The following is a 25,468-nucleotide window of genomic DNA, read 5'->3' on the forward strand; positions in this document are numbered from 1 at the left end:
AGCCTTGTTAGCATTTACCTTGATTCTGCTGTCAGACAAACCACAACATGCTCATCAGGAGCCTCCAGGCTTAGAGCCTGTGAACTTCTGGATCTGAGTACTAGCAGTGAATGGGGATGCGGGTGGCGCTGTGGGTAAAACCTCAGCGCCTAGGACTTGCCGATCACATGGTTGGTGGTTCGAATCCCCGCGGCGGGTGAGCTCCCGTCGTTCAGTCCCAGCTCCTGCCCACCTAGCAGTTCGAAAGCACCCTTAAGTGCAAGTAGATAAATAGGTACCACTCCAGCGTGCCGGTTCGCCAGAGCAGCTTCGTCACGCTGGCCACGTGACCCAGAAGTGTCTGCGGACAGCGCTGGCTCCTGGCCTCTAGAGTGAGATGAGCGCACAACCCTAGAGTCTGTCAAGACTGGCCCGTACGGGCAGGGGTACCTTTACCTTTACCTTTACTAGCAGTGGAAGAGGATTTTGTTTGGCCTGCATTTTCTATAGAAGTTACTTAATTTACATCTCCTGTTCTAACAATACACAGGTGATGTATCTTTCGGATTTTGCACTTCCATGGTATTTTTGTTGTACAAATCTCTGCTTTAAAACAAACAAACCAAAAAATACCACCCACGACAAAATAAATTGCATTTTAGGATAGAATATATTTAGAAATGTGTACATTGAGATTTAAATATTCAAGTACACATTTTGTGATAAACAATTTAAATGCAAAACTTTTGAATGAAAATCACAATTGATTACAGTGGAGCAGAACACATGTGAAATTGGCATGTACTGGAAAGAGGCTCATTCATCCACCCCTGCTGTGCCCTACCCACCCGCCTGCCCGCCCCAGGTGTGTTTAGGCACAAACACAATATAACGGACTTGGGCTTTCCAGTTTTGATGGCAACCTGTTTGGCATTTAGCACACACACAAGCCTCTCACCTTCCAGTCTACCTCACTGCTGCAGTGCCCCTTGTGGCACCCTCTTGGCTTGGTGCTTAATGCAGGCAAACCAGTTAAAGGTAAAGGGTAAAGGGACCCCTGACCATTCGGTCTAGTCGTGACCGACTCTGGGCTTGCGCGCTCATCTCACTCTATAGGCCGAGGGAGCCGGCATTTGTCCACACACAGCTTCCGGGTCATGTGGCCAGCATGACTAAGCCGCTTCTGGCGAACCAGAGCAGCACATGGAAATGCCGTTTACCTTCCTGCTGGAGTGGTACCTATTTATCTACTTGCACTTTGACGTGCTTTCGAACTGCTAGGTTGGCAGGAGGCAAACCAGTTACACTCCCCTAAATCTGCCTCTGAACTATATAGGTTGCAGAGTCCCTTGACTCCAGTATCTCTCTCTTCCTCCAACCTGGATATTGCCTCCTCTTGACCAAAAGGACTTATAAAGTCTTGCTGTTCATCCTGTGATTTGCCTGGGAAACAGTCATGACACGTTCCTCATAATTTTTAATTCTCAGTTCTTAGTCTTCACTTAACAGCTCTAAGAATGCTGTTTGGTGGGTTGGTTGGTTGGGTGGGTGGGTGGGTGGGTGCACTATATCTCCTGCCTTTGAAAACCTCTGCTTATGTCAGTAGTGTTGAAGAATATGAATGTTGCGGAGAATGCTAATTTGGAAAACACGGTTTGTGCAAATAAGACCTGGTAGTGGCCCAACTTTGCTTAGCACTGCTGGGACTTTCTCTCTTCTAAATGGCGAGCCCATGTCCAGGAAAAGGGATGTTGAGAGAAAGACACAGATCTGGCAGGGTGGAGTCATTTCTTGTTTTTGCTACCAGTGCCAAAAGTGCTCAGTCTGCATGCTAATGGGCCCAGGGCTTATTAGCTGGAGAGCGCACAGAGATTTTTGACAGTGGGGAAATGAAATTTGCATACATTCTTAAGTTAACAAGCGAAACAATCTGGCGTCTGCATCTCTTTCTCTGTGGCCCCACTCCCACCCCAAAACACCATCCTCAGGAGGCAACCCTTTGGACAAGGAGAGTTGCCAGCATGCACTGAGCCAAAGGCCAGGAGCAAATCACCAAGCATTTTGCTCCAGCCAAATTTAGAGCATACCAGATTGTGTTCTGTGTGTTTGGAACTGGGTGGGGGCCCCTCCACTCTGGAATCCAGACTCTGGATGAACCTGAAAGAAAGCTCAGAATCCTACCACCACCCATTTCCAAACTTTTTGGCAAAGCCAGGATCAAATCTCAATCCAGACCTCCACGGTTACAAATGCAGCCTACCTCTATGTTCTTGTGTAACTTTGCTTCGGGAATCCATGAATTACATCCCTATATTTTCACAGGAACAAAGTCCTAGTGAGAGACTTAAATGGGCAACTGTTTCCCTTGTATCCCTCAACTAATAAGCTCATGATCAGAAGCTTTTCCTTTCTTTCTTTTTGATAATTTCTGTGTCTGTCCACCCATTCTTCCACCATATAGACACACATCAGTGCAGAACAGAAACAGGATCTTCAATAATGCTTTAAATAGGACAGAAATACAAATGAAATTTAAACAAATAAGAGGGGGTGGGATCCACGTTTTGATTTGCCTGGAAATCCTTTGGTAGGTTCTGACAGTGTTATAGATATAAATAAAAATATGTAGGACTGCAATGTTTAAATGATTCAACCCAACCTTGTAAACAGTCCCACAAAACCTGCAAAACACACGCACACCACCCTTACTAGCCTGCTTAGAGTTTCTATGCCTGCTGTGGAGGAGGTTATGTATGGAACTCAGCAGGCTACTAAAAGAGAAAAGAAAAACCTTTCTACCAAGTGGATTAAAATGAGAGGCAATTCACTCCTCCCATCTTCTACACTCCTACAATATTCCATGCTGGTTTCAGAAGAAGGGTCTTTTCTTCCTCTGTGACCTAGCACAGGAACCAACCAGGCTGGTGAATGAGTGCCCTGCTCTCGTCTGAAGGACAGGCAGGGTGGTTGTTTCAGCACCACAGAGAGTTCCAAGTAGACAACTTAGGGCTCATCCACACTTCCGCTTGCCCCACTGCTTCCCCCCAGGAACTCCAAGATGAACTGAGGCCTTTGAAGCCTTTGCCTCCAGCCCATCTCTGCTGAGCTCTGCCCTCTTTTAAAGGAATAGTCTGTCTGAAAGGACCATCCCTCTGTCTTGAAGACAGACACTTTACTCTGCCTGGTGAACTCCTTGTACTGTTGGATTGGTGAGGTCATGTGGAAGGCATTCTGGTTCCATGTTGGCTGGTGCCCACTGATATGCAACATTTGATGGAGCCAGAACCAATAACAGGCAGAGCCAACTGATTCTAGTTCTGCCGCCATGCTCCTCTCTGCTGAGTTCTACAAAGGGAACACTGAGTCTAAGGAAGAGGAAGGTGACAGGGAGTCCCCTGGACTGATTGTAAGCAATGAGGCAGACAGGTGGGGACTGGGTGAGGGCATGCTGAGGTTGGTGGGTCAGTGCCCCATTCAGCCTCCTTAAAAAGAATATTCTCAAACATTTGCCAAAGTATGTTTTAACAAGCCACATTCCAGAGGTAAAAAAAGAACATGGAATGACATTATTCTGATAATGCAGTATTTTTTTTTACAAATGTGGTCTCTATCTGAGATTTTCAGAACAATTTATGCTTATTGCAGACCAAACTCCTTATTGTTCTTATCCACAGTTCATTTAGTAGTTTCTGCTTTTATAATTACTGTATAATACCAGGGTATGGTGTAGAGGCACGTGAGGCTTCTACCTCACTAAAGCTAAGGGGTTCTGGATCTGGTCAGTGCCTGGATGTGTGACTGCCTGGGGATTTCCCTTGGGTTCCCTGATGGGGTATAAAAAGCCAGGATATAAACAAAACGGTTAAGCACACTCCTACCCTCCACTCATTTTCCACCATAAAGGCCCACCTCCAAAAACTAAACAAACAACAGCTTGTAGGGCCTTCATTCACATAACGGCTGCATAAGAAATGAAGATGGTCCCTGGAACCAAAAAGGAGTAGCACAGACCTCATCTGGTGAATCGCAAGAAGTTCCCTTCCTCTCTCAGTCTGCATCCCTGCCCCCCGGGTTCCTACCTGCCTTTCTGTGTCTCCTTCTCAATAACTTTTAAGCCCAACTCCCCAGCATCCACATCCAAGACAGCAACACCAGCCCCCCTGCCAAAGGCAGGCTTAGAGACACACACACAGACAGAGCTTCTTTAAGCCAAGCCGAGTCTTACTGGAATAATTCCTGGCCGTGTCTTGAGAAAACAAATATAGCACGTTGGTTTTCTTTGGCTGCTTTGAAAATGAGGTGGGGCCGGGGGCTTGAGGAGGAGGGAGGATCACTCAAGGACACACATTTGCTGTTCGGATCTGGAAGAGTAGCAGGCAACAGAACCAGAGCCTGGTTGCAGGGGTGTTGATGCATTAAGGATGATTCTCGCAGCACATTAAGGAAACAGACTTGAGAATGGCTTGCAATGTGTTGTAGTGCCCACTGAATAGTGCAGCTTGGTTGGGTGGGGGTTATATTCCCTTCCCTGGCATTCTCCATCATTCTCCCTGATGTAGAGAGAGGAGCCGCAATGATGGAAAGCATGCTTTTCATGCAAAAGGCCCCTTGTCTCCAATTCAGTTTATGGTTCCTTCAGACAACAGCTCAAGGACTGCCTCTCCCCATATGAACTGACATGGGACCCTGCAATCACCATCCAAGGGCATTCTTCGTGTTCACCCTGTACAAGAGGCTTGGAGGGCACAAGAACTGACCTTTTCAGCAGTGGCTGTTCTCTCCCCAGGAAAAAAAACCAACTTTCCTCTATAGCACTTGATCTCACCCAAAAGGCAGAGAAACTTTATAACCAGGTCTTTGGCCTTTAACTGTCTGTGGCCTTTCAGAAGTGGAGGAGACATTTTTAATGCCCAGTCATGACTTAGTTTAATGTATCTATGTAGGGTTTTTTGGTTGCTTGGTTGTAAGTCGCTGTAGGCTTCCTTGGACAAAATAAAGCAACTAACACAACAACAACTTATTCATTCAGCATCCATCCTAATTTGCTTGCACAAAGCTTACGCATAGATTAGACATGTGTCCAGTCTTCATTGAGAATTAGTTTTGATTTTGTAAGGGGTGGTTATACGATAAAAAGCATTGATCCTGATTTGCTGGGGTGGTGGTGTTATATATACCTTCCCATTAATCATTTGTTCATTTATTCATTCCACACTTCAGGGGATTTCTGCACCACTTTCCTCACTGAATAAAGCCTGACTGAATAAAGCCTGTTATTTGCTTTAAGTGGATTTGTTGCACCAGGGTGACAGAACACTTATAATACACTTTAATTGTGCAAACATGCATACCGTATTTACATGAATCTGATGCTCCATCGAATCTAATGTGCACCTCAATTTTCAAAACCTTGAAACCAAAAAAGTATTTGCTGGTGAATGTAAAGGTGGCCAAAAGTGCATTACATTTGAGTAAATACAGTATAAGGTATGCACTTGAACACTTCCTGCAAAATAGTGATGATCCAGAGACACTTTCAAATGGTTGCTGGGTTGCAGGGATGTAAGAGCCCTTTGACAACTGCTGGCAGACAATGCTGGATGGCATGATGGGACGACAGCTCAGTGGTACAGCAGATGTATTTTGTGTACAGAAAGCTCCAGGCTCAGTCTCTGGCATCTCCTATTAAAAGGATCAGGTAGCAGCTTGAAGGGAAAGGACTCTTGTCTGAGACCCAGGAGAGATGGTGCCAGAGTAAACAGTTCAGGATAGATGGACAAATAATCTGACTTGCTATTAGGCGACCTCTTAAGTGCCTCCAGGGTTGAGCAACTTCTGTTTTTGGCTCTGGGGATTTGCTAAACAGCAGGTGTATACATACCCATGTGTATTTCCCCTGGCTCTTTTTTTCTTTACTCACTGATAAATGTCTCAGCTTTGACACTTGAACTTAAAGGAGCAGCTTTGGCACAGCTGGGCATGGTTAGTTATTTCTTACCATCTAGTGGAGGGTTAATATGGTACCCATATTAAACCATGGTGGAAGTGCACAGCTAAGGGTTACATTTACCTTTTGTTCTGCTCACAGGTCTGTGCTTTAAAGCACTGTGTCAGAGCTTTGCCTGTGAAAACCCGCTCTTTAAAGCTGAAGTGCAGCAAATAGCAATTTCGGTTTGGCAAGGGTTGCCATTTGCTCCAATTCAGCTTTAAAGAGTGGGGGGGGGGGGGTAAGTGTGGATAAATTCTAAGTGACTGAGCTGAGAATTAGCAGGTTGGCAGTTCATCTCTTGCCTCTGCTATGGCAGTGCCTTTAAATGAAACGTCTCCCTCTCTCTCCTTCTCCCTCTGCAATAACAACAACCTATAATGCAGGTTTATTTAAATAATGCCTCAGGTCTGCTTGGACTCAATGGGACATACTTCTGAATAGACATGTATAGTATTGCACTGTACCGATTGGCTGTCATATTTTTTTTTTAAGGCACTCTCCCCTCCATTGTCCTTTTAAAATCATGCAAACCACTCTTTAAACCCCAAAGATAACCTAGCATACAGACAAAAGCCATATGAAGGTCCCAAAATGCTCCATCAGCAAAACACAGAAAGTCTGAAGGAGGACAGGGGAACGTGCAGCCCTTGAGATGTTTTTGAAGTCATAACTCTCATCATTCCTAACTGCTGGCCATGCTGGCCAGGCCTGTTGGGAGCTGGGAGTTCTGCAACATTGAAAGCATTTGGCAGATTAACATTCTGTGGCCTTTTAAATGTATCTGTGGGAGAGGGGATATTATTGGTTTCTTTGGTTTTGCTTATGTATTTTGCGTTTGCATTTTGTATTTTTGTATTGTGAACTACCCTGTGATCTTCAGTTGAAGGGCAGTATAAATAAAATAATAAAATAAAATAAAATGCTGCAGGTTCCCCAGCCCTAGTTTAAGCCTTGAAAGATCTTATGCATCAAACTTCCCTATATCTGCAGTTTTGGGAAATGATGCATAATGAATTGGAAAAGATGTTTAAACTGATAATTCCTAAAAAAACACACACAAAAGAACCCTAGAGCCCTTTTGTCAGGAATAATGGGGACGCAAGTCCCGAAAGAGCTGACTAGTTTATTTAAGTACGTCAGCTAGAACTTTATATAAATGCATAATGGGAAGAGGCAGCAACAAAGGAGGAATGGCTTATGAAACTGATGGACTCATGCTGAAATGGCAAAATTAACTGCCAAATTAAGAGGACATAATAGCAAAGTGTTTAAGGAGGAACAGAGACTATTAAAGGATTGTCTATCAAAGTATCGCACATACATGAAGTCACAGGCCGGATTTGAAACAGTAGCAGTGGATTACTGAAAGAACCAATGATAGTAAAGTTTAGATAATAAAATCATATGTGTCGTTAAATAGATTATAAAATGAAGTAAAAAAAAAAAAAACCACCAGGAAAGGAGGGGTATAATTCTGATCATTCATAGAAAGCTGAAATTTTCAGCAGAGAACATTATTCTGAACTATATATTACAGTGGACACTCAGGTTGCGAATGTGATCCGTGCAGGATGCACGTTCGCAACCTGCAGCATTTGCAACCTGCAGTGGCGCATCTGTGCACACGCGGGTTGCGATTTGGCACTTCTGTGCATGCGCAACCGTCAAAACCCAGAAGTAACCCTTTCTGGTACTTCCAGGTTTTGGCGGGTGCGTAACCTGAAAAAACACAACCTGAAGCATCTGCAACCCAAGGTATGACTGTATATGGTGGTTAACAATGGGATAACAAAAATGTATTCTACATGTTCTAATGGTAGCCAAGCCATATTGATGAACTGGAAGAGGAAAGCTATAATCCCCTTTAATAAATGGATTGACAATATGATAACACTTGCAACTTTTGAACAGACTACTTACAGACGTAGCCTTGGATAGATATGACAATAAGGATAATAATATGAAATTTATAAAAGAATGTATGGGTTAGGGTATTTTTCATATATATATTCATATGCTGTTTTTTTCTCTCTTCACATTTTGGTGCCTTTTATTTTTATTTTCTTCTTTTCTTTTTTTTGTATCACTTTATTTTTTCATCATTGAAAATTTTTCAATAAAATATTACCATAACACCAATGAAAGGAAGGGTGGGCAGTCAAGAATGAACTTTCTGTTTTCAAATAATGTATATGATGATAAATATTTTGGAATATTTTTGGAGTGTGTGTGTGTGTTTGCGTGTGTTAGATCCAGAACAGGATTATCTCAGTAAATGAGAATGTGGCTCCTGAGGCACTGACCAACACATTCAGTTGTGCTCTCAGACAAATAGTCCACTAGCACACCTGGGGATGTGCTACTCTTCTAAAAGTAGCACAAGGTGTGATACTCTTCTGTGTGATAACTCTTCTAAGAGATGTTCCGCAGCTTCTGGAGAATAATGCACTCCTGGGCCGTGGGCATTACAGTAATTGATCCATTGTTGTTCTCAAGAAATGACTCACCTCTCAAAGCAAAGTTAGCATACTACACGCCTCCCCCCCCCCCCCGGTTGCAGCAATAAGTATATTAATTGCAAACTGTTTTCTTCTGCTGAAGGTTTGTTGTTTTGCTTGGTCTGCTTATTAGATTATTGTAATGGTTTTATTGTAATGTATTATATTGTTTTAATGCTATACCTTTGGCCTTTTTGTAATTCAATTATGAAATGTTTTTGTAGTGAGTGACTAATAAGATGATGATGGTAGTAGTAGTAGTAGCAGTAGTATAGCTCAGTGCAAGTGGACCTACTTTGCTCTCAGGTACAATCCCTGATATCTCCAGGCAAGTCTGGAATATACCCTTTCCTGAGACCCTGAAGAGCCATTGCCAGTTGGTCTTGAATCATAGAAATGTAGAGTTGGAAGGGACCCAAAGAGTTACCTAGTTCATCCCCCCCTTAGTAGTCCAAGTACTACTAAGCACAGAACTACTAAGTGAGATGGATCCTTGTATAAGGCAGATCAGTAGAAAGTTCTTCACAGAACTCCACACTCTACCCCCCAAGAATGGATGATGCAGGAAGGAATTTATTTTGCAAAATCACCAGAACCCTCACTTAGCTTCTGTTGCTCTCCCAGTTGCTGGTAGGCATTGTTCCCTCCCCCCCCCCCACATACTAGTGCAAAGCTCCTAAGTGAAGATGGGAAACATAATCCCCTGAGTGATGATTTCACATCATTGCGCAACACCCATCATGAAAGCCAAATCAGAGTGAGAGCAGTGGTTCTTCGCGTTCGCTCTCACTTGTATCCAACTAGGTTTTACTTGGGGTGCACCTGCTGAAATTAATGAGTGTGAACTAGTTATGTCCATTAATTTCACTGGGTCTACTCAGAGTAGTACTAGAATAGAACACAACCCTCCCCCCCCCCGAAACCTTATTGGGGGAAGGGAGTGATGTACCTCCCAGTATCACTATCACCACTACTGTAACGTAATCACCACCCTTTGCCTGATTTGTGCCACCACTCAAAAGATCATATAAGCTTTTCCGGATTTTGCATCTTTGCAAACATGGCAGCTGAGCACTTCAGTTTAGCACTATAGGATGATCATCTGGTGCCAGTTGAGTTTTCTGTCTAGCATAGTTGGGATTCAGAAAGGAAAACATTTGGGAGTTGGGGAATAAATAGTGAGTGAGGGAATTCACTCTGTGTGTGTGTGTGTGTGTGTGTGTAATGATCATGAGTTAAATCCAAGGTGGCTTAGTTCTTTCTTCTTGTGGAGTAAAGTGTGTGTCTTTTGCCCTCTGTGTGCTGAGGTTTTCCATTGGTTTGGCTCTGCAGGAAGATTTTTCCTGTTGCTACTGTGTTCTCCCAAGGCAAAGGACTGGAATCCTGCCTGCTCTGAGGTGCTCTGTCTTCTCTTTCATCTTTGCAAAGAGAGTCACTGAAGCAGACACTGCCATGGCCTCTGGGACTCTCCCACTCCACCCCCACCCTCAGACCTCCTGCCATGGGTCGACCCCAGCTTGCTTGGAAGGCCCCACTTGACTGCAAGCCAGCAAGACCCTCTTGGCAGCTCAGCCTCTGACTCAGAAACAGCCCCACCCGGAGCACCTTCCTTAAATCATGTATATTGCACACAGCCTGAATGTTCATTGGAAGCCCATGGCGATGGCAGGAAAGGATTTACCACATCCAAATTCACTTGACAGAAAAACAAAATTCCAGCATAATTTTAACCAGCTGTTATAGGGAAAGGGAGAGGGAAAACAGTGTGGGGAGCAAGAGAAGCGGGTTCAGGAGAGGAGGAGGAGGAGAGAGGAGAGGTTGTCACCACTGAATGTGCTTGCTGCAAGAGGAAAAGGCCATGGTGGTGCAACTTCCTAGCTATCGCTGTGCAGGGTACCTTGGGGTTGCCGATACAGATGACTGTAATTATCACCAGCAACCAGAGATGGTCACACATTTGCATGTGAAAATCTGGAGGTCACATCCAATAACCTTTTCCCTCCTGCAAAGCCACTCTTCTCCCACACAAAACACCCCTTCATTTTAATCACCAGAGGGGGGGAACTGAGACTTTTGTGCAGAGGCATTATAATACATTTTTTATTTTGTGGGCTATGGTAGATATATTTATTTATAGCATTTATATCCTACCTTTGTGTCCAAGGAACTGAAGGTGGTGTACATGGTTCTCTCCCTCCTCATTTAATCCCTACAACAGCCCTGTGAGGTAGGTTAGGCTGGTAGCTTTGTCATGACCATAGAATGGAAGCTGACAGGGTCACCAAGCTCCAGGGGGAGCTGCCTTAAGGAACCATGCCCATTGGCAAACCATCTCTGTGCTACAAAGATGTCTGCAAATGTGGCATGAAGACTGGCAACATCAACCTCACTGTTTGAGAATCCCTTGCTGACCATTACAGTGCCTGGAGATAGGCAAAGAGGTTGTGCATCCATTGCAGTGACCAGAGGAAGAATGACTGCTGGGAGGACCACAGAGAGAAGAAGTGCAATGCTGGATCTGCAGCAGCACAAATGGATGCCTTTGATACTGCTACAGCTGTTGGATGTTTTTCAGCACTATGAGTAGGTCAGTGTACCCCTGCCCCAATGTTATTGTGGACTCCAACTCTCATCATCTTGACCATTAGTCATGTTGGCCAGGGTTGATGGAAGTTGGAGTCCCAACAGCATCTGGAGGGTGCTATGTTGGCTGTCCTTGACCTACTGACTTCTCTTTGAAATGAATTGTGTTGCTGCAACTGCCACCACCAACCAAAGCAAAACAAGTTTTCGCTCAGTCCATTGGCATTCCCTTGTCGCCCCATCCACTCCTGTTAAAGGTGAAGGAATGTGCATTTGGTAGGCCTGAGATGGATAGTTGTTCTGTATTTCTAGCACCACTTCACCTAGGGCAACATCTGTTTTGCCTAATACACTGAGCACCCTGCCTTTTAGCTGAAGGTGAGAGCCTGGTAGCAAAGAGCAGGAAGAAATGAAGAGTGCTGCACCAGCTTTTGGAATGCCTGCCAACTAATTTTCAGTCTGTTAAGAATGTATGTTTTGTGGGCATGAAGGCTATTCTACCCTTTTTTTTAATGACAACATCAAGCCTAAGAGAGAGATTTGCAGACAGAGAACATTCAAGTCAAGCTCCATGCCCTCATTTTGCATTTGGCAGAGAACACCTGCATCAGTTACATGGTGGCCATGGATAGAATCTGCACATTTGTGACATTATCCTGGAAGTACCAATTTCAACACACCTTTTTATTGCGTTTTCAAATACACTGACATACTGATACAATGAAATGAAACCCTCACATAGCATCATGTACTGTGTAAATGAGAGAGGTGCAATTAGCAAATCTGCAGATAGAATTCTGGAGAGATTCTGGCACTGTGTTCTAATCGAAACTGTTTAGTCTGATACACAGTGGGGATGAGATGGTGAGGCTCTGCATCATTTGTATATAATTAACACAATGCCAATCATATTACTCTGCTTTCTTTGGACCATACCAGCGAGGCTGAGAGGGGGATCTTGTCATCTTGTCATCTGGGCAGCCCAGGACCTCCATACACACTGCCCAGGCTTGCACCCTGGGGAGGTAACTTCAGTGCTGCTTACAGCGATTTGACATTGTCCCCAGACATGCACACCATTGACTCTCATGACAGACAGATGCCAACAACCAACAACATGCCAGACTGCAGAAAGAAAGAAAAAAACCAAGCAACCTGTCACGAATACTTTGCCTCTGGCTACGTTTTAATGTATGTGAATTTTTCTTCAGTGAAGTATCCTGCCACAATTTATTACAGTAATAATCTAAATTATCAATATCTGAAATCCCCCCCCCCCCAAAAAAAAATTGTGGCTACTGTGGCTCCAGCAGCCATGAGAAGACAGGCAGAGAGTCTTCTGTTTTTGATACTTGCATCAAGAGTGACAGATGAACCACGCTGTGCCTCTTCTCCCAAGCACTCAAGGGCATGGCCTAGATTGTTGCTGTTCTGATCAAATGACATCATGATGCAATTGAGACCCTTCCATGCCCCCACTCTTTTGGATCACTTCACTAACCAATAAACACTTGCTGGATTCATGGACTTCTTAAAACTATCTAAGAAGCATTCTGGGTGGGAACACTTCCATGGGTCGGGCAGAGAATAGAGACTAGCATTATAGGGCACCTGGGAAGGCCCACACACCCCTATCAGGAGGGGTTGCACTGCCAGTCCTGGAGACCCAAGACTGTAGCATTGCCATCCTCTGGCTCACAGGACTCTCATTACAGAAGCTCCAGTACAAGCAGAGTCTCTCCTACTTTGCCAGTGAAGGTAGAGCTTGTCATTGTGGCTGAACTGCTGCTCCTATAAGGGGCTCAGCCTGAAGCAACACCAGAGTGGTACTATCCTATATTATTCATTGTTAGCCAAACCCCCCAAATGAGATTGCTCCCTCTCCTTTGCCACCTGGAATGATTACTGTCCTCTTTGTCCTATAAAGTAGAGAGTATGAAGGTTTGACTGTTTCAAACCCCATCAACATTTGAAGCCAGAAGAACAATTGTCAAAGCAGAAAAGAGGAATTCCATCCCTACAACACTGCCCCCCCCCTTGCTGTTAATATGCATGCTCAAAAAAACCAAAGCACGAATAATAAAATCAGTACCCTCTTGTGGGCCTCAGTAACTTTACCAAGCAACTCTCCATGTTTTTCCAAGCTGCTTGATGATAGATGATTCTGTACTGCCCGTTGTTACTCTGAACTCCCTCTAAAAGTATGGAAATAGGTGGCATTGCTCTTACTACAGGTTCAGGGTGTTGCACGGCTTCTTCTCTTCCTCCTCCTCCTCTTCAACTCCCCCCCCCGACATTACAGAATAGCAGTGGTTCTCAAACTTTTTGCTCTATGCCGCACTTTCAGAATAAAAACTTGCTCCCCCCACACTAATAGAAAACAAAAATGAAACAATTTCTAGTAGTGCTTGATTTATAACTTAGAACCCAACTACTTTATAATATGACTCATTCCATGTGTGTGTGTGTGTGTGTGTGAGTCTGTGTGTTTTATCGTATTGCATGTGTTTATGTATGTGTGTATATATATACACACACACACACACACACACACACACAATACGGTAAAAAACACAAATCTGAATAAAAACAATACAAACAAAAATACAGTCAAATCCCAGTTTTCAAACGGCTCCGTTTTCAAATGTTTCAGCTCCCAAATGCCGAAAACCAAGAAGTAAGTGCTCCGGTTTTTGAATTTTTTTTGGAACCCGAATGTCCAACGCAACTTCTGTTTGAGTGCAAGAAGCTCTTGCAACCAATCAGAAGCCATCCCTCGGTTGTTGAAAGTTTTGAAAGTCAGATGGTCTTCTGAAACAGATTACGTTTGACAACCAAGGTTTGACTGTAACAAGAAAGAGGATAAAAGAAGAAGAAAATACAAAGCCCTCTATCAGAGGTTGATCTTAACCCTGTTCTCACACTCAAGAGTTTGGACCCTCCCATCTCTCACCAGTGGCAGAGGAAGCCTCTCCGGCACCTGGGACGGGGGTGCCTGCATGGCGTCCGTACGGACTGTGCCCACGCGGCACTCATATGGACTGTGCTTGCGTGGCGCCCGTACGGACTGCATGCATGGCATCCTGTATGGATGCTGCGCACGTGCCCTCAGCTGCTGTACAGCTGGGGGACAGCGGGTCTTCTTGTCAACCCCCCCAGGGTAGCACCCGGGGCGCACCGCCTCCCTGTCCCTCCTTTGCACGCCTCTGCCTTTCACCTGGGAGCTTCCCTCTCTTCTCCCAGCCTTCCACCCTGGGAGATCTTCCCTTACCTGCCTCTCACACAGGGACCTTCATTAACCATCCATCACCTTCATGTGCATACCCTCATTAACCCAGAATGAAGGACATAAAAAAACAAAACAAAACATAGGCAAGAGTAAAGTGAACAGAAGAAGAATGAAAAAGAGGAAACACAGGAAATAAAGATCATAAAAAAATGAGAGAGAGAGAAGAGAAATAAATAAAGAGGAGTCCCGATTCCCTGTCTCTCAATTATGTATATAACGATTATTCAAAATATTCCAAGTGATCATTCTGGAATGGTATTCAGCTGTATTCCAGAGTAATATCCAGTTTTTCCTCAATTAGCTAGGCGGTGTTTTCCCAGTCTTCAACCCCAAACATCTCAAGTTTATTCATTTTCCTTTCCACACAAAATGTCCAAAGTTCAATTGTTATTATTGCTAAATGTCAATAATACTTTTCATCCCGTCCAGTATAGTGACTTTTTCTCCAAGAAATACCAACATCCATCATCATCATCATCAGTACTTGTTTACTTGTTGTATATTCATTAATTCATACCCAGTTCTATATATTCTGATCCCATTTCCTGTTGGCCATGATTTCCCATTCTAATTTAGAAAAATAAAAGTTTCTTTCCATTTCCACTTCTTCCATTCTTTTTTCCAGAAGAATCACCAGAGGCTTGGTGGGTTTTTCCTCTGAATTCACTCCAACTTGTACATAGGACTTTCTCTCTCAACTCTATCTCTGCCATTTCAAGATGCTTCTTAATGTCTCTATCAATGTTTTTATTCCACTTCTCCAACATCACAACACCATTGTTTTTCTGTTTCACTCCTATAGGCACCTGTATGGAGATCCTCCCCATTTCATCATATGCTGCCTTCTCACTTTACCATTCCATTCTCATATTCAGGTAGATCTTGATCAGTATTCCCCCCCCCCCCCTAAAAAACCTATGTATTCATTGGTTTGATCTGATGATGATGATGATGATGATGATGATGATGATTTTATTTATTAAATTTGTATACCACCCTCTACCCGCATGTCTCAGAGCCATTCACAGGATAAAATCACAATATAAAACACAAAATATACAATAAAGATAAAAACAAGTAGAAGCCATTTTCGTTCACCGTTTTATGCATCTGAGCTCTTTCAATTGCTCATCCAATAACTACCACATAATACCAACAGTCAGCAGGGTGTTCAGCAGTATATTTGCCATATTGGATTATGTTAGTCTCCCCCTTAACAGCCTGTTAAGATCCCAAATAAAATATTGATTGTCCTTGAATATTCCAATCACACTTGCCATCTTCTCGTGCCACACCAGTGTAGCGCACCACACCCTTTGAGAACCACTGGAATAGCAGGTGGTTTAAGGCACAATTCCATTAGTTGTTGTGCTGTTGTTTTTGGAGGGGATGCTCAGCCTCAAGCAATATGCCCTGCTACCAACTCAACCTTTGAAAACATGCTGATGATGGGGCATACCACAAAAATTACACTTCCTTGTATCTGTGCCAAAATACCATGGTTGTGGCTATCCAGAAATTCCTAGGTTGATCGAACTAATACTTTGCCTTTGATCTCCCACATATACCTGGCTTGACTCCTGTGAATTGTGTAGTGTGGCGGACAGAAGGGGAGAGAGGGAGAAGATACCTGCCACTCCCAAACTGTAATGACTTCCATCTGGGACTGAACTTTGCAATGGTTTTCCTTTATTTTATCACTGCTCTCCCTCCCCTCCTATCTCACTTAAGAGGGGAAGGCATTGACAGCACCCAAAGGAACTTCCTATCCCAAATGTTTTACCTCGGAAGTTGGTGGCCTCTCCTTCATTGGAGGTTTTTAAACACAGGTTGGATGACCTTCTGTCAGGGATTGTTTTGTGTGATTCATGCTTTGCAGTGGATTGGAGTCAGTGACCCTCAGGGTCCCTTACAACTCTACAATTCCATGATTCCATCCACTTTCTACCATCTCCAGTGGTCTTCCCTTTCCTCACCACTTGGATCCATTTGTGCCAGAACCCTCACAAAACTCTCTTTATACATGGGCAAGGGAAGTTCATATGACTGGAGTGTTGGCTTCCAGAAGAACATTTGTCTCTTAGACCAGCTCTGCACTTCCTCCCCAAGCTGGTTCAATGCTCATATTGATCAATTTCATTATGGGTGATACCCAGTGTTAGTCATACCCAGAGTAAACCTGTTGCAGCTGCTCTGAGGATGACTGAAGTTGGACACTTTATTCAGGTACGAGGAATCCCCAGGCTACCATTCATCCAAGCCACGCCACTGCTGTGTACCACCCTTGAGTGTTTTTTGCCAGGTTAGAATGTGTCTTTGAACTCTGATAATGCCTCTTGGTTGCTTGAATGGAAGATAGAGAAAGATGACTGAGAATGAAGAAACTAGCCTACTGTAAAAAAATAAAACTCACATTCATTACTCCACCCACATTTGCTTTGGCCCCACCCACCACTGGCATATGGCCCCCAGGAGGTTGCCCAGAAGTGAATGCAGACCTTGGGCTGAAAAGGGTTCTTGACCCCTGATGTATATTTCTTTAACCCACTTTTTCAGACCAAAAACTACACTCTCCCTAAAGAGCCTCATATTAGTAAAAAATCCAACACAGTGCTGGTGGCATGGACTATTGTACACGAATATGAATCAGATGCAGCTCCTGCCTTCAACCTTATAAACCTTATAAACTAAAAGGCACTGTTCACACACATGGGAAGTGATGTGAAGGGGGCAGTAGAGAAGGGTGTTAAAGTTGATCATCTTGGAATTATGAGTATGTCCTTTCTCTGGAAGCAGTATGCCTCTGATTAGCTGTTGCTGGCAATTGCTAGTGAGGAGAGCACTGTTTCTGGTTGCAGGCTTCACACAGGCATCCAGCTAGGTACTGTGAGAAAAGGGTGCTGACCTTCGGACTCATCCAGCCACAGAGTTCTTCTTACATTCTTAGAGAGATGGTCTGGATGCTGTTATCCATGCCCCAATAATGTCCATCCCAGATTATTGTAATGCTGGTGTCTCCACTGTGTCATCAAATACCTACAGAGATCTCCCAAGGCTGCAATTAGGTCCTCCTTTCACCAGAATATAAGTCATAATGGCTGTGTGAGTGTCTCTTAACTCTCCCAAGCACTACCCACACTAGCAGGGGCTGCTAGCTACAATTCCTATATTCTGCCCCCAATGTCAGTATGCCTCCAAATGCCAGTTGCCAGGAATCACAAATGTGAAGAGTGCAGTTGTACTCAGGTTCCTTTTGTCCCTTCCCATGGACTGCTGCCTTCAAGATGGTGGACCAGATGGGCCTTTAGGCCGATCCAGCCCAATCTTAAAGAATGCTAGTGAGTTGTAAATGGCACAGCTACCCAGTGGCGTCTTCCTCTGGCTTGGTGGCATAGGCCACAGTGCCTTTCCTGTTTACTTCTTCTGGAAACAGAGTTGTGTTGTAGATTTGGCAGTTAAGGTGGAAGCCTTCCTCTTGAATTGCCAGAGGGGTCACACAGGATGTTCAGAGGACCCGGAGATTAAATACAACCTTACATATATGTTTTAATCAGGTAGCCTGATCTTTTCAAATTGTGTTAATCTGAATAAAATAAAATTAGATTTTTAATTTTTTATTTTTTTTTAAAGTACCTTGTACTTGCCAACCATTTTGGTGTCTTTATACTCTTAGACCACATCACTGTACAATGGAGCAGATTTACTTAGTTCTGCTTTCCAGGGTGGGCAGCCTCAGGCTGAAAAAGTCTGGTCCCTCGGACTCCCCTGCAGACATGCCTTCTTTCCAGACCACACCACCGTAGGCCACACCCCCTCAGCCCTCCCATTCTTTGCTCCCTACTTGGGTGTTTTTGCCTGGCTGGAATATGTACTTGAACTGTGATAATGCATCTTGCTTATCTGGCTGGGGAGAGGAAGGAGGATGTAGGAACCATGGATTTTTGTGTGATATTGTGTGACTGAAATGTTGTCCTCTGCACAATGTTAGAATCACCTCCATTGTTCTACTTGCATGTGACCCCCAAGGAAATGTGATCTTTGGGCTGAAAAAGGGCTGCTCTAGGTGGTTGGATAGGATAGTATCTGGGCAATGGGGACTGCGGCCTGGGGTGCTTTTTTTAAAAAAGGACACAATCCAGTACTTCCATGACGGGCTCCCTCATCAAAACCAGAACTGTAGGGAGGGAAGCCATGCCTGGGCCAGGCCTTCAGTGCCTGGTTCCATCGTATGAGGGAGCTGCTAAGACAGCTTCCTTGTGCAACAGCTCAACACCTCCAACTACCTGCAGCCCCACTCCTGGGTCAGGCCTGACCTGGGGGTGGAAGCAGCGGAGAGGAAGAGAGGCAGTGGCAACATCATTTCCCCTTTCCTCCACTGGGTTCTGGAATGTGAGTGCACCCTCTGCGCTACTTTGTGAGCCTAGGTTCAGACAGTCCAACCCTAGCCTACCTCAGGCGGCAGTAGCGTACATTCTGGGTGCTTTCCCCTCTATTTCCAAAAGTAAAAGGGATGAATACTTAACCTTGTTCAAAAGCTGAAAGTTAAAGGAAGGGGTCTAGGATCTCCCTGGGAGGTGGGGACCTCCCACAGCTCCTCCACCTCCTAGCTGTGGCCCTCAGTTGGAAGCAGCTTGGTGTGCAGGGGTGGTTTCTTTAAAACATTGTTTTGTGCAGTGCTTTCTGCATTGGCTTCTCTGGCAGGGACACTCTGACATCTGGCAGAGATTCCCTGCGCGCCTTGCACAAATTCCAAATATGTGTTCTAGGGCATGTACTTAGTTCATGCAGGGTGCTGGTCAAACCCATAATTTATTCTTATCCTGCCCTTCCTCCATGGCACTCAGAACAGTACGGTACATTGGTTTCTCTCTCCCTACCTCCCTCCCGTTCCACTTCTTCTCTCTCTTTCCCTCCTGCACCACCTCTTTGTCCTCACAACTTCCCTGTGAGGTCGGCTAGGCTGGGAGATAGGGATGAGTGAATCTGTAGGTTCTGATTTTGCTCTGGAGTCCCCCCCCCCCCCAGTCTTGAGTTCTCCACCTTTCCACATCAGTTTTGACAACCTCTTTTTTAAAGTTCTCATGAAAATCCATCAGTGACATTTTCCTAATATCCACATTTTTGTGCAAGCACTTATCACTAATATGATTTGTTTGTGTATGTTCTTTGCACTAATACATGCGTTTTTATGAGTATATATATCTGACTCTGAAGAATGGCAGGATTTCAATTCATATGTTTCTTTGGAAAGAGTGAGTTTGGTAGATTCGCCTTTCCGTGCAAACTGAACAGAATCACTGCTGGGAAATGGTGACTAACTTGGAGTGTTTTGGTTGAGCAGGGATTTAAAACCCATTCTCCCTGGTAAATGTCTGTGTCTCTATCTACTTCCCCATCCTGGCTTTCTTAGTTATCACTGTAATCCTCATGTGAACACCGGGTAAACCCTAGGAAGCACCCACACTTGCCCATTGCCTCACAATGCAGGGGAAGATCAGAATATTGGGCAAATACTCATATGCCTCTGGGGAAACCCACAGGGCTTGAGTTATGAAGCAGCTACCCGCAGACAGAACCATGCTGGCTCCCAGCAACATAGATAGATTGCAAATGACAATAGAAAGGAAGGACATTAATTCTACTGCAGGCTGAGAAGAAGAGACCCCACTGAAGTGAGACTTTTAAGATTTATTTTATGATGCCGCCTTACCTCAAATGTATTCACAGTGCTTTTTTTAACTTGGTCATTGTCTAAAATGCCAGTCCTGACAGCTGACCTAAGTTTTCATGTGCCTGCTCAGCCTGCTGCCCATGTTCAAATAGCAGATAGCTTCCCCCTGTCCTGCTTTCATGCTGAGAGCCTCCCGCTCCACCTCTGGCCATGCATTCCATTGTTGTTCAGCAGTAATGCAAGGTGGTGGTGGTGGGAGTGAGAGAGATGGGAGCATTTTGATTACTCTTATGGACTTGATTTATGGGGACCATTTTAAATCACAAACCATCTGTGCACCTCTTCCCGGTCCAAAATGGATAAAAGACCAAGACATCAATCTGAGCACAGGCACCCGCCACCCGCCCTGCAACACATGCACGCACATACAAAGCCAGATCTCCCTTCCTCTCTCCTTCCCTTTTTATTAGCAGCTCAGTTTCCCGAGCCTAACGGTCTTTTTGCCAGAGCCTAACTGTCTTTTCCCAAGGGTAGGGTGACTTGCATGTGTCTTTATTATTTCCTTATGGAAGCCAAAAAAGCAGATAGGGGGAAATGAATACCAATCTTTATTGCTCTTTGGCAAGATTATCTCTTATCTTCCTTTCCTGTGAGGGTGCATTGGAGAGGAGAGAGAAAGGGGGCATGCTGCCATAAAGATCCCAAATGACTTTGGCCACGTCTTGATCTCTAATTCACCCTTTTTGTGTGGTAGAATAGTGATAGCCCTTCTCATGAGCCTAAATTGTGGCACAACATGGGTGAAGGAGGTAATCATCTATGCAGAGCCTAAGGGGTGTGTAGTCAAAGCTCCTTGATGGAGCATATGCTTTGCACGGAGAAGATCCCAGGTTCAGTCCCTGGCATCTCTAGCTGAGAAAGGCTCAGGTACCATAGGGAAGGGACACAGTTGGTGCTGTGGGTTAAACCACAGAGCCTAGGACTTGCTGATCAGAAGGTTGGCAGTTCAAATCCCCGTGACGGGGTGAGCTCCCGTTGCTCGATCCCTGCTCCTGCCTGCCTAGCAGTTCGAAAACACGTCAAAATGCAAGTAGATAAATAGGTACCACTCTGGTGGGAAGGTAAACGGCGTTTCCGTGCGCTGCTCTGGTTTGCCAGAAGCGGCTTTGTCATGCTGGCCACATGACCCGGAAGCTGTATGCTGGCTCCCTTGGCCAATAAAGCGAGATGAGCGCTGCAACCCCAGAGTCGGTCATGACTGGACCTAATGGTCAGGGGTCCCTTTATCTTTACCTTTACCATAGGAAAGGAAAGTGCAGGCCTGAGGCCAAATACATCCCTCAAGAATTCTCTTCCTGGCCATTGAGACTCCCCACACCACCCGCCTCCCAAGCCATACACTCTCTCCATGGGCCATCCTACTCACTGACCTCCCTTGCACCTTTCTTGGTTGTTATTGGCAGGCTTGCATCCTTGGACTATGATAACACCTCTTGGTCACCTGGGCGGAAGATAAAGGAAGGTGTGTGGTAAAAACTAACCTACTGTGTAAAGGTTATTTGAAGTTTATTCATAAGCAAATGAAATTGTAGGCAGGATTTGAAATTTGAGCAACGGGAAGAAATGATAATATATGAAATAGAGGAATGTGTATTAGGTGAAATGCGCAATATTATGCAGTATACAAAGGGGACTGGTATAAAAACAGCATGGAAGAGGAAGTGGGAAGTCAAATTATAAGATAAATGTATAACAAATTTGAAGTTTAAAATTAATTGGCTAAAGTTATAAAAAAATTAATGAAAATTGTAATAATAAAAGATAAAATCTGCATTTATTATGCCGCCCATTTTTGCTCTTGGTCCGCTGCCACCAGCATGTCACCCCCTAAAAGCTTGGCCAGTAGGGAATAAGGACCTCAGGTTGGAAAAAGGTAGTAGGTGATGGGAAAGTCATTCTGCAATCTGGTTCAGCAAACATGATAATCTTTTAAACATGAGTTTCTAATAGTGAAACACTATGGAGTTGTGTGAGCAAAAGGTTGTTAGTGCTGTAAGTGCTCTTCTAGGACACTCAGTCCCATGACAGTTTTACACATTCCCCTCCAAACTCTTAGCATGTTAAGAGCATGCTCAATCCTCTGTGAGGTCTTCGAGGGGAGGATTCTGACTCCTCTGCACCAAAGAACACTTTTTTATTTCTAAAGGGTTTTGGAGGGGGCGGGCAGTAACATTTGCAAATCTAGAGATTTCCTTAAGTCTGTTGATAGCTCCTGACTTTAGATGGGTGTGGTGGAAGGATTGACACTCACCCTGAATATCACTCACAACTATAAACATATGTACATAGACAATTATTTTAGCTTTCCCCCATTAAATTACAGGTGCCCCATGAGAATTATCTTGTGCCTTCGTTTTTTTATTATTTGAATTCCTAGTTTGGTTTATGCAGATGCCTTTTCCTCATGGTTTGGATCATGGGTAGGCAAATTAAGGTCCACGGGCCAGATCCAGCCCAATCTCCTTCTAAATCCGGCCCGTGGACGGTCTGGGAATCACCATGTTTTTACATGAGTAGAAAGCGTCCTTTTATTTAAAATGCATCTCTGGGTTATTTGTGGGGCCTGCCTGGTGTTTTTACATGAGTAGACTGTGTGCTTTTATTTAGAATGCATCTCTGGGTTATTTGTGGGGCATAGGAATCCGTTCTTTTTTTCAAAATATAGTCTGGCCCCCCACAAGCTCTGAGGGATGGTGGACCAGCCCCCTGCTGAAAAAGTTTGCTGATCCCTGGTTTGGTTAAAAGGCTTTTAAAGTAACCAGATAAGGAATTTATTTTTGTGCACTCATTGCCTATAAATAAACTGTTTCTTCCCAGTCCTTGAACTCCATCATACCCCAATAGATTCCATAACTTAGCTGCCAGTCTGGATAGTCTCTGACAGGAACGATTAAAGTATTATCTTTGAAGACTTTCAGATTTCAAAGGGATATAATTTGGAAACAAGGGCATCCTAGCCTAGTCCAAACCTCTTTTGAAGAGATATATTCTCTGTTTCTAAGAACTCCAGTCACATGGACTGTATTCATACCAGCCAACCCTCCCATTTTGAATGTTTCATCCTGGAACTTTATCAAAAGCTGCCCTGGCTTCTGTCTCCAATCCCAGCTGTCCCACCTTGGCTCCGTCCACAGCCCCCGCCTCAATGGCCTCCTCCGTGGCCTCTTCTGCTACCGCCACCATACTTCCAGAAGCCTGCACTTCCTGAAGTACGGTGGAGGTGGAGAGTGCAGTGGTAGCCATGGCAGGGCTGCCAGAAGTATATTGTGGTGAAAAGTGAGTGGGCAGTCGTGGGTATGCCAACAAATGGGCAGGCAGGTGGCAGTGGCAGTGGCAGGATGGTGCTGGGGGGGGGGAGGAGTAGAGTCCTGATTTGTCCTCCTGAGAGGGTATGCTATATATATACTGCACTGTCCATAATCCCTATTTAGCAGGAAAAGTTATTTAAAAAAAATACTTTCAAATTTAACAGAAGAAAAAACAGAGAAAGAGACAAAAAAGTTGAAAGAGAAAACAGTGTCAGCTCATATTAAGGGCATCAGCCCTGAGTGCTCACTGGAAGGACAGATCCTGAAGCTGAGACTCCAATACTTTGGCCACCTCATGAGAAGAGAAGACTCCCTGGAAAAGACCCTGATGTTGGGAAAGATGGAGGGCACAAGGAGAAGAGGGCGACAGAGGACGAGATGGTTGGATAGTGTTCTCAAAGCTACCAGCATGAGTTTGATCAAACTGCGGGAGGCAGCGGAAGACAGGAGTGCCTGGCGTGCTCTGGTCCAGGGGGTCACGAAGAGTCGGACACGACTAAACGACTAAACAACAACAACAACTATCAGTATGATCGCAGATCATACTGATAGTTGTTGTTGTTGTTTAGTCGTTTAGTTTAGTTTAGCACAGTTTGAAGCATCTGGATGCATAAAAACTGGCTCCTTCTGAAATGAAATATTGTCCAAACCCATTAGATTGTTTAAAATTTTACTTGCAGAACGTTCTTCAAAAGAGAACAGAAACATCAAATGATACATCCAAACAGTTCCATAAGACATATGACAGTCCAAGGGACAGGCTCAGAACCTTACAAAAAATGAAATAATTCCAACAGACCTGTAAGCAGAGGTCTGTTTCTTCCTACAGCCTGAGGCTGTGTGCTTCAAGAGAGCTTCATTTACATCCTTACTGAGAGCAAAGACCGAAGGCAACTCCTTTTCGAAATGGTGATTTGCAATGTGATACCTTTGTCACATGTTCAAAGCTGAACATTCAATATTGGAGCACAGGACATTCAACAGTTAATTATCAACTCAATTAAAACTCAGAGTCCCTTAGAATAGTAAAGGTAAAGGTACCCCTGCCCGTACGGGCTAGTCTTGACAGACTCTGGGGTTGTGCGCCCATCTCACTTAAGAGGCCAGGGGCCAGCGTTGTCCGGAGACACTTCCGGGTCACGTGGCCAGCGTGACATCGCTGCTCTGGCGAGCCAGAGCTGCACACGGAAACGCCGTTTACCTTCCCGCTGGTAAGCGGTCCCTATTTATTTACTTGCACCCGGAGGTGCTTTCGAACTGCTAAGTTGGCAGGCGCTGGGACCGAGCAGCGGGAGCGCACCCCGCCGCAGGGATTCGAACCGCCGACCTTTCGATCGGCAAGTCCTAGGCGCTGAGGCTTTAACCCACAGCGCCACCTGCGTCCCCCTTAGAATACTGCAGTGGAATTTCCCCGTGTTGAACCTTTTTGGTAATATGCATTTTGCCATTTGCCATTTCAGTGTCAATTAAACAATTATACTAACAAGTACATCCATCTTAAACATGTAACTTGATATACACAATCCAGGTGCCCAAATAGGTGTCTATGTAAGATTGACGTATATAGGGGAAATGTTCAAATGTAGAAAAGGCTGTAAAGGTCCTCAGATCATTTCATAATGCATGGTGGCTGTTTATCCTTCCAGGCTCAAAGTACAAGTCTCTTAGCAACAGGAATAATAATAATAATAATAATAATAATAATAATAATAATAATAATAATTTGTTATTTGTACCCCGCCCATCTGGCTGAGTTTCCCCAGCCACTTTAAAGGGCTTCCAACAAAGATTAAAAATACATTAAAAATATCACACATTAAAAACTTCCCTGAAGAGGGATGCCTTCAGATGTCTTCTAAATGTCAGGTAGTTGTTTATCTCTTTGACATCTGATGGGAGGGCATTCCACAGGGCGGGCGCCACTACCAAGAAGGCCCTCTGCCTGGTTCCCCGTACTTTGCTTCTTGCAGTGAGGGAACCGCCAGAAGACACACTCCTTCAGGTATACTGGGCTGAGGCCGTTTAGGGCTTTAAAGGTCAACACCAACACTTTGAATTGTGCTCAGAAATGTACTGGGAGCCAATGGAGGT

The 25,468-nt window shown here is 44.5% G+C and overlaps 1 protein-coding gene across 5 annotated transcripts in view; it reads left to right on the forward strand.

The window, feature by feature from the left end:
• ASTN2 (astrotactin 2) overlaps positions 1-25,468 on the forward strand; it is a 661,500-nt gene that overhangs the window by 583,516 nt on the left and 52,516 nt on the right. The gene's annotated exons all lie outside the window — the stretch shown is intronic.

The sequence above is a fragment of the Podarcis gaigeae genome (genome assembly GCF_964106915.1).
Source record: "Podarcis gaigeae genome assembly, chromosome: Z".
NCBI classification, from domain to species: domain Eukaryota; kingdom Metazoa; phylum Chordata; class Lepidosauria; order Squamata; family Lacertidae; genus Podarcis; species Podarcis gaigeae.